General features: G+C 34.4%; 1 pseudogene; it reads left to right on the top strand.

Annotated features, from left to right (window-relative positions):
• The first annotated feature begins 349 nt into the window (after positions 1–349).
• On the top strand, positions 350–2,972 carry LOC113337128 (annotated as a pseudogene).
• The last annotated feature ends 7,182 nt before the right edge of the window (positions 2,973–10,154 follow it).

Below are 10,154 nucleotides of genomic sequence, written 5' to 3'. Positions count from 1 at the left end.
TAGATATATGTCCTGCTAAATTTAAAATGTAAATCTATTTTCTGATTCAGTAACCCATAAAAAAGTCCCATATTTTAAATTCGCCTAGAACACTCTAAAATGGCAAGACGGCCCTGTAAACACGCTATAAAAGTGGTTTTGAAATAGTATAGTAAACTAACTTCGGCCATTCAACTTAATTTTGCCGAAAAGCAACTTCCACTCGTCATGTTTCCAAACACCCTATGTGAGGTTCATCCAAACAGCCTTCTAGTATTCGTAGGGCAATTGTGTCATTTCATTTCTCCCTTTCCTCAATAAAATCCCTAAAGCTCGTTTCATTCGAGACAAAAACCCTAGAAGAGTCTCAAAAGCGGTGGTTTCTCCTCCTCCTCCTCCAAAACTAAGCTTTCATCAATGGCAGCCGCGGCGGTGAGACCTCTGGTTACAGTCCAATCCCTAGAAGGAGACATGGCTACTGATGGTGGAAGCACCGTTGCCTTTCCAGCTGTGATGACAGCTTCAATCAGAACTGATATCATCATATCTATTCACGCCCTCATCTCGAAGAACGCCAGACAGCCATACGCTGTTAGCAGAGAAGCTGGTCATCAAACATCTGCAGTATCATGGGGTACCGGTCGTGCCGTTTCTCGTATCTCTAGGGTTTCCGGCGGTGGTACTCACCGTGCCGGTCAAGGAGCTTTCGGAAACATGTGCAGAGGTGGAAGGATGTTCGCACCAACACGAATCTGGAGAAGGTGGCATCGTAAGGTTAACGTGAATGAGAAAAGGTATGCTGTTGTTTCGGCTTTGGCTGCATCTGCTGTTCCTTCGATTTTTTTAGCTCGTGGTCATACTATTGAAGGTGTTCCTGAACTTCCTTTAGTTGTTAATGATTAGATTGAAGGTGTTGAGAAAACTAATGCTGCTATTAAGGTTTTGAAACAACTTGGTGCTTATGCTGATGTTGAAAAGGTGAAGGATAGTGAGAAGATCAGGCCAGGGAAAGGTAAAATGAGGAACAAGCGTTATGTGTCGAAGAAAGGTCCTTTGATTGTTTACGGTACCGAGGGATCTAAGATTGCGAAAGCTTTCAGAAACATTCCTGGTATTGAGATTGCTAATGTTGAGAGGCTTAATTTGTTGAAACTTGCTCCTGGTGGTCATCCTGGTAGATTTGTTATCTGGACTATGTCGGCGTTTGAGAAGTTGGATTCGATCTATGGTTCGTTTGAGAAAGCTAGTGATAAGAAGAAAGGATATGTGTTGCCTAGATCTAAAATGGTTAATGCTGATCTTGCTAGGATTATTAATTCTGATGAGATTCAATCTGTTGTTAGACCTATTAAGAAAGATGCTAAGAGAGCACCAATGAAGAAGAATCATTTGAAGAATTTGAATACTATGTTTAGATTGAACCCGTATGCTAAGACTGCTAGGAGGATGGCTCTTCTGGCTGAAGCTCAACGCGTTAAGGCTAAGAAGGAGAAGCTCGAGAAGAAACGAACCAACATTACAAAGGTATATCTCATTTTTCAATTCTTTCTTAATTGGTTAATGCATATGTGTGTATGGTAAATTTGTTTGCTTCTTAACATGGTCTTGTGAATAATGTTGGTTGATGTGTTGGCTGATGAAGTTTGTAACATGTAATTGCTGATTTCTATATTTCATTGTGATGGTGATGGTGTTTGCGCATGTTATTACTGATTTATGCAAATATTTGTGAGTCAGTATAAGTTCATATGTTGATATGTGTATTATCAATTAGAATGCTGATATGTCTATTATCAATTAAGAATAGAGTGTGTTATTGTGCCCAAACAAAGCAATTCTTGTACTTGCTATATGTGTGGGTATATATTTTCTAGTACTTGCTATTTGTTTCGTTTGGATGTGTACATGCTTTGGATGCCCTAATTTTACTACTTGCAAGTATCTAGCACTGGTAAACTTTCTTCATTTTGGTGTGCATTGTGTAGTGATAAACACCTATTTTCGGTTATAATATTTGGAGTTTTGATCCTTTTTTAATGTGGTCCGGTGAATAATGTGGGTTGATGCGTTGGTTAATGAAGTTTGTAACATGGAAATGCTGATTTCTAGATTTGAATGTGATGATGTTTGTATCATGTAATTGCTGATTTCTAGATTTCAATGTGATGATGTTTGTATCATGTAATTGCTGATTTCTAGATTTCAATGTGATGGCATTTGTGCATGTAATTACTTTCTTGTGTTCATATTTGTGTGTGAATCGTACGAGTGTAAGTTGATATCTTGATGTGTGTATTATCAAATAGTATGGAGTATGATATTATGCCTAAACAAAGCAAGTCTTGTAATCTGTCACCTCCTATTTTTTTCATTTAGATACACACATGCTTCGTATGTCCTAGTTTTACTACCTGCAAGTTTCTAACTGATGAATGTTTCTACCAGTTTGATTGATACTTGCTGCCTGGACTTTGAATGTGTTTGTACCAACTAATATACCATGTTCATAGAATAAAATTTGGATTCGGAGTTGCATTTTACATATGGTCTTTTCTTGAATGTTATTTTGGATTTGTTGTTTTGGACTTTTGATCCTTTTTTGAACTTGATGGGCTAATCTTATTCTTGTTTGGTCTTGAAGGAGGAGTCGGCTGCTATCAGGGCTGCAGGAAAGGCGTGGTACCAAACTATGATCTCAGACAGCGATTACACAGAGTTCGATGTCTTCCAGAAGTGGCTCGGTGTCTCCCAGTGATTTTCTCTTGCAGCTTCGTAGTTTCGTCTGTTGGTGGATTTTCTTGAATACTTGCATCACCTTTTGAACTATAAATTTAGTTACTTTGTTTGGTTAGTCAGATTTAATGGTAAGACCGATGAAAGACATGAATTTAAGTCTCAGTTTTTGGATCTTTAATACATATGGCGGCTTTGTTGTTAAATTTTGCTTGCAAGTACATTTTACTGCTTATATTCCTATTCCCAGTTCAGCGAAATATTCTAGTTTGATATTTTCATATTTTAGACTTCATTTGTGCTGCATTTGATTTTTCCTCACAGTTTGAATGTCTATTTTTCTCTCTGTTGGGCACTCCCGTTTGACATGGCAGCATACTATGATTCTTTTTTATGTTTCACAAGACACTGAGTTAAGATCTTTTTCATGTTTCACAAGACACTGAGTTAAGATCCTTTTCATGTTTCACAAGACACTGAGTTAGGATCGATATTGAGTTACTTGCCTGATCTGCTTAGCTTTTCAATATTTCGTTAGTTCCATCTCACATAGAAAATCTACATTTGCTCAACTCCTTAAACTCAAGTAGTTCAGTGTTTGGTTGTTTGCCAGGATTTTTCTCTTCTTCTGTATGTGAGGAAGAAAAACGTAATCAGAATTGTCAGAACGTAATCAGAAAACTTTGAATTCAATCACGGTTCATTGTGTCTCATTGCGTCTTTACTAGTTGTTGTATTGCGAAATCCTGGCAGAATATTGGATTTTATTGTGATATCAAAATCCTTGCAGAATTTGTGAGAGCTGCGAAGACCCTTATTAGGAAGTTTTATTTTAAAATTTGTAATGCGGGATTTTTCTGAAAGTCCTTTTCTTTTGCCCCAGCAAGTCTTCTTTTGCCTTTGAATGGTGCATCTTTGTGATTGTTCTAACAGAACCACTTGTTGGATTTAAATGAAAATGATAAACAAGGATCAATCTAATAGTTAGCCGAGGCAGCATTGAAGCCATCTTCTCAACCCCTGTACACCCAACTCTGGTTGCAACTAGTACTTTTCTGCTCTCTAAAACTTCTCCTGATTCCCGATGTTTTGGGCACTGCTGGGGATTAAAACCACCCCAAGTAGCCGCTGACTTCTTAATAATCACATGCTGTCTTATACAGCATGTTGCTCTTTTCAAGTCTTTCAAAACAACATGTTGCTCTTTTCAAGTCTTTCAAAAAGAGATGAAGCTACCGGCCAGACCACGCTGGCCAAATTTAATGGTTTTGGTAGAGATAGTTGATTTGTTCTCCATTTTAATGGAAGGGATTTTGAATTCTAAGGTTCTTTAGAGGTCGAGATGTGATTTCAGTGGGGAGTAACTTCTCTCTAGCAGCTGATACTTTTCTCAAAATTTCTTCCTCTGGTTTAGCACCCAACATGAAGATTTGATGATTTTGGAGATCTAAGCAGTTTGTCAAGAAAGACACTTGCAAGGCCATCTCAACCCATAAGAATTTTGCTTTAAAAATCTGTCTTCTTACTATTCAGAGGACATTCAGCTCAAGATAAGTGCTCATATCAGGTCTTGCAATGACATCCTAGAGAATAGAAGGTTTATGCTCAACTGGTATGTGTTGCTCTTTTATTCCTAAAATTCAGAAACCTTGTTGGTGGGTTTGCCCTGAAGGAGATGATATCATGATTAATTCTGATGGTTCTTTAAAACAAAACTCTGCTAGCTTTGGAGCTATTTTCAGGACTAAACATGGTGGGGTTGGGGATTGTGCTTATGGGGGTAGCCAGCCTATTTCAGTTGCTGCTCATGAATTACAGGGGGTTGAGATGGGCCATTGATAATAATGTGCAGAAAAGTGTACTTGGTAATGGGATGTGTGCCTTCTGTCTATTTTCTTGTTTTGGTTTTGGGCTTTAGCCCAGCTGATTGTATCAAAACAGAAAAACAAGACAAGAGAAAAACTATAGAAACAAAATATAAAGAAAGGAACTCTTGTTTGAGAGAAATGAAGGCATTATCTTTCCTGTGGTGCTTTTGGAAAAAATACAGAATGTAAAAAGCAGTAGACTAAAAAGAGCCTTTTTACGGCTCCCTGTTTATCTTTCTTTCTCATAACCCATTTCCTTCCTCTTTAACTTGCTTTCCGATAAGAGGGATTTATTGTTTAGTCCAGAAAATCCGACCCGGGTTACTGGCTAGTCCAGCGCCAAAAAATATTTATTCCCTAGTCCAAAAAGGTTTTGAAAAGAGTAAAATTACTCTACTAACCCTAGTATATAAGATTACGTATAATAATACATATGTTACTACATATTACATATTTAGTATACTAGTTACTACTAGTATATTAGTATATACTAGTAGTAACTAGTATGTAATATGTAGTAATAACATATGTAGTATACTAGTAGTAACTAGTATACTAGTAGTAACATGTTATGTATTGATACTACATGTCAATATGTAGTATGTTATGTGATATGTAGTATGTTTGATATGTAGTATGTTATGTATTGATACTACATATTGATATGTAGTATGTTATATATTGATATGTAGTATGTTATATATTGACACTACATATGTTATGTATTGATACTACATATCAAAAAAAATTGTTATGTATTGATACTACATATTTTACTACTAGTACTAGTTACTACTAGTTTACTAGTATACTAGTATATTAGTTTAGTATAGTAAAGTATTTACATAATTTACTAGTAACAATAAGATATTTTTAGTATGTTTGATATGTAGTGTGTTATATATTGATACTACATATTAATATGTAGTATGTTATGTATTGATACTACATATCAAAAAAAAAATTGTTATGTATTGATACTACATATTTTACTACTAGTACTAGTTACTAGTATACTATACTATAGTAGTATACTAGTATACTAGTTTAGTATAGTAAAGTAGTTACGTAATTTACTAGTAACAATAAGATATTTTTGTTACTACTAGTACAGTACATATTAATATGAAGTATCACCATATTGATACTACTAGTATGTAGTAACATAGTACTAGTAACATTTACATGTGTTGATACTAATTAGACCTGGAAGGGTGTTTTAGGAATTTATAAAATACACTTTATAGTCTCCACGAAGTTTTTGGACTAGAGAGTAAATAATCTAGTCCAAAAACATATTTTTGGACTATAGAGTAAATCTTTTTCACGGGTGGATTAGCCATTAACTGGCTCTGCTAGAACTGGACTAGCCAGTAATTCCTACTTAATCTCAAGCTAATCCCTTACTGTCACCAACACATCACAACACGGGATAAGCACGACATTACTCCTAAAATATAAAAGGGAAAATATGATTTAGTTCTCTTAGGTCCAGACACACATCAGTTTAGTCCTTTTAGAAATCACCTTTACGATTTAGTCTATAATTATTAAAAAATACCAAACAGTAAATAATACCCTCCTCTAACCTTTAACGCCTAAACACAATAACTTCCTAAAAACGAGTATATTTTTTTCTCTCTCTCTTGAGTCTCTTCATCAGGAAACTGCTTCTCCTTCTGTTAATTTCTATTTATTTTTTTATAACAATTCATTCTCCAAAATGAACTTCTGGTAATTTCTAATTATTTTTTCTTTCAGAAATCACCCAAAGAAACAGACTTCATTCCAGAAATGAAGTGCATATAAAAGCGTAAAAAAAAACAGACTTCATTTATGGAATGAACTGCAGCATCATCTTCGTCATCCTCAACAGCAGCAGAAATAAAATCTGGAAAAAAAACAAACAATCTTGCATAATCAAACAAAAATTAACACTCACCTGGCCCTCCTAAGCTTCCAATCACTGGTAATTTACATCAATTTATGAAACAGCCTCATCAAGCAATCACACAACTATCCAAAGCTTATGCTCCGATCATGTTTATACAATACGGTCGCATACCAACAGTCGTAATCTCATCTGCTGAAGCTGCCGAACAAGTCTTGAAAACACATGATATTGATTTTTTGCAATAGATTTCAACTTGCTGGTCGAAAACGTATGCGGTATAATTACATAGACATAGCTTTTGCACCTTAGGGAGATTACTAGAGAGAGGCTCGTAAAATAAGCGCCCTTGAACTCTTTAATAAGAAAAGAGTGCAATCTTTTAAGGTAATCAGGGAGGAAGAGGTTGATGCTTTGATTAATTCATATCTTCTTCTTCTTCTTCAAATATTGCTTCTGTTAACGTTTTCGACAAGTTAGCAAGTTTCACACATGAAACAATCTGTAGAGTTGCTTTTGGTCAAATTAGGAAACAGTTTGATGGAAGCCTTGTAGAACATTTTTTGATGTACTGTCTAATTCAGTACGTTGTTTGGTCTAAATATGCCTTTTTTACGGTACATCTCAAATAGGTGACATTTTTTGTGTTTCACATGGTATTCTCTGGTTAAGAGTGTTACTAGTAACAAAATCTTGCGTGTCCTAAATGAAATTAAGTTTTGTGTTCTATGTTATAGTGTATTTTTTTATTTCAATTGAGTACATATTTTGATGTACTGAAAAGGAAATGAACTATGCTTTTGATGGACTGCAAGGAAATGACTAACGAATATGCAGCAGAAGGGACACGACTGGAGATAAATGCACTATCATGACAAGGTTATGGAACGACATCTTGATATTTAATGATAGACTGTGTAAATTTGCTTTTATAATGTTCGGGTCCTCTAAGACACAGTTTTCATATTCTAGCTAATTCTGTGATAAAAGAAATCATGTATTCAAGTTTATGTGAGATACAGTTGAACTTTGACACTACAATTGGATGACGATTCACTGTGGTGTCAATTGTAAATAGACTTAGATTCGCGTAGCAGCTCTCCTGGTATTTTTATGGATCCTCTTTAGTAGAGATGAAAACAGACTATTCTCAAACAAAGATTGAGTATATAGTGTCAGGCCATATCTTGATGTTTACGCCCTTATGTATGTTTTAGCTTTTTGTTAGTTGTGTCTATGCTTCTTAACCAAAAAAAAATCCTATAAAACTAGCTTTCGTAGACCACCTTAAATGTCTGATATATAAAACTAACTTCATTGGATATGAAATTTAATAAGCGTGGTTAGTTTGCATGTTAAAATTTTTTATGAGTTTCCATGTTGAATGGTGAGTTGTAAGTTCTCATTTAATTAAACATTAAAATAAACTTGTCAATATGGAATTATATTTTTTGAGTACATCATATATGTACTGTAGAAAATTTATGAGTACATATCAATATACTGAGTTTTTCCTTATGCATAAACTGATTTCACGGTAAATATTTGCATATACTGATTTGGCTATACCGATGGATTTTTTTTACTTTTTGATGTTCATTTTTGTTCGCCATTGTATCAATACATATCTGCATGTACTCTTATTTTATTTGTGTTTTGATTGTACATATATTTTTTGTGATCCACACGGTATTTTTCAGGTTGAGTGTGATATAAGTTAGATTCTTTGTGTCGTGGCGATTCTTTTGGCTTGCATATTTTCCTGTATTTTGATCCTCGTCAGCAAGTTTGTACGACATGTAAGTTGTCTACATGTAACTGTTAAAAATATTTTTACTTTTTCTTAGTGATATAAGTCAAATTCATTTTCTTAAATATCACAGTGCATATACACATTTACTAAAGAGAATAAGAATTGAAAAATTACAGCAACAACATCCAAGAAAGCTTGACCGGACGTCCATGACATCCTAGCAACCACAAGTTTAACAAAAACATATATATCGTAAGTTTATTAATATTGATAATCATTTCAATGACTTATAAATATATCAAAATATATAGAAACTACAAAGAAAAACTCTAAATAAATACAACCATGTACTATGGATAAAAGATAGTTTCCAATGTGTGACCAAACAAATGGTACAATGAAATTACACTTAGTGTTGCAATCAAAACTATCGAATGGTATGTAGGGGTTAATGCTAGAATACACTTAAAGTATGAGATGTTAATAGTACTCCCGGTAGCACTTGTAAGGATGTACATGGTATCACATCAATCTATTGAGAATGCATGCATACCAAGTAAATGTTGTCCAAAATTTGCTTGAACTTTCGTAAATTCAGACCTAAACCAAACCATTTAGCCAAAAAGTACTTTTCTTCCCCAAAATTTGCATCTGGTGTTAGAGATAGTGGATCCCCCTGCGTCATTTTTTGGAAGGGTTAAATTGCTCACAAGGAACTCCATTTAGGAGCACGGAGGCAGAAACAGTGCTGACACACTGGTGAACTAGCTTACACCATTGTTTGCTAAAACCTAGTTTTGCCAAAATCTTTCTTAGAAAGTTCCACTAAACTCTTTCGAAAGCCTTCGACATATCTATTTTGAGACCCATAAGAAATTCACTACCTCTCTGAGCCCTCATGGTATGAATCAACTCATGTGCGATATGCCTCGCCTGAATGAAGACAACCTGATACGGGGAGATAATATTTGGCAGAAGCTTTTTCAATTTATTGGCTAAGAGTTTTCACATGATTTTATATATTATGTTACTTAAGATGATTGGTCTATAGTTTCTAGATTCTTGGGGATACTCTATCCTAGGTCTAGAATACGCAACCTGTATTTGTTTCATCAATATAATGAATATTTCCGATCCACCAACACATTAAGTACATTAAACTAACATATTAGTTTGATAAAATTAAAACAAGAAAGAATCGTAATATTATACCAAATTTATTAATCGTTAATAAACATAATCTTGTGATGTTCGATCCATATAAATTCTTGGGTACTTTATCCTAGATTTCATCAGTGGAATCTTCCATGATAATAGATTATGGATTATTTGTTGAACAATGGTTGATTAGATCGTTTCTCGATGAATTAAATGATTAAAGATTCAACCTAGTGTTAATCATTTTTAATAGTTTTTCTTTTTGAAAGGGGAGATTAATGATGATGAAGAAGAATAATTTTATATGACAAGGGAGATTAATAGAGAATAAGAAAAATAAGAACAGTCAAACTTAATTTGATTTTATAGGTGGTAAATAGGAAAAAATATAATTAAAAAGTAGAATTACTTTTAATATTTTGAGGTAGGTGGAAAATAGGAAGAGTGTGGGTGGTAAATAGGTCAAACTAAAAATATTATTCAAACAATAAACAAAAAAAACTATTGCACAGATGAAAGGTGGAGCCCGAACCGTATGGAAGGTGTAGCTCCACCATATCTACTCTTTTTAGGATTTCTTTTGTTTTGTTTTTCTTTGAATCATTGATGTGCTTGGCGCATGGTTGGGTTCTGAAGCGCCCGATCATTTGATGTATGCAATTCCTGGGTACCTGAATACAACATTTACCTTTATTTTTAAAGGGGCTTCTAGCTTGAAATTCTTTTTACCTGATTCTACACAAACACATGACCCCGACAATAAAAGGCAATC

Source organism: Papaver somniferum, unplaced genomic scaffold, assembly GCF_003573695.1.
Source record: "Papaver somniferum cultivar HN1 unplaced genomic scaffold, ASM357369v1 unplaced-scaffold_158, whole genome shotgun sequence".
In the NCBI taxonomy this organism is placed as follows: domain Eukaryota; kingdom Viridiplantae; phylum Streptophyta; class Magnoliopsida; order Ranunculales; family Papaveraceae; genus Papaver; species Papaver somniferum.
The sequence above is the reverse complement of the archived record's forward strand: the minus strand, read 5'-3'. Positions and strand labels throughout refer to the sequence as shown.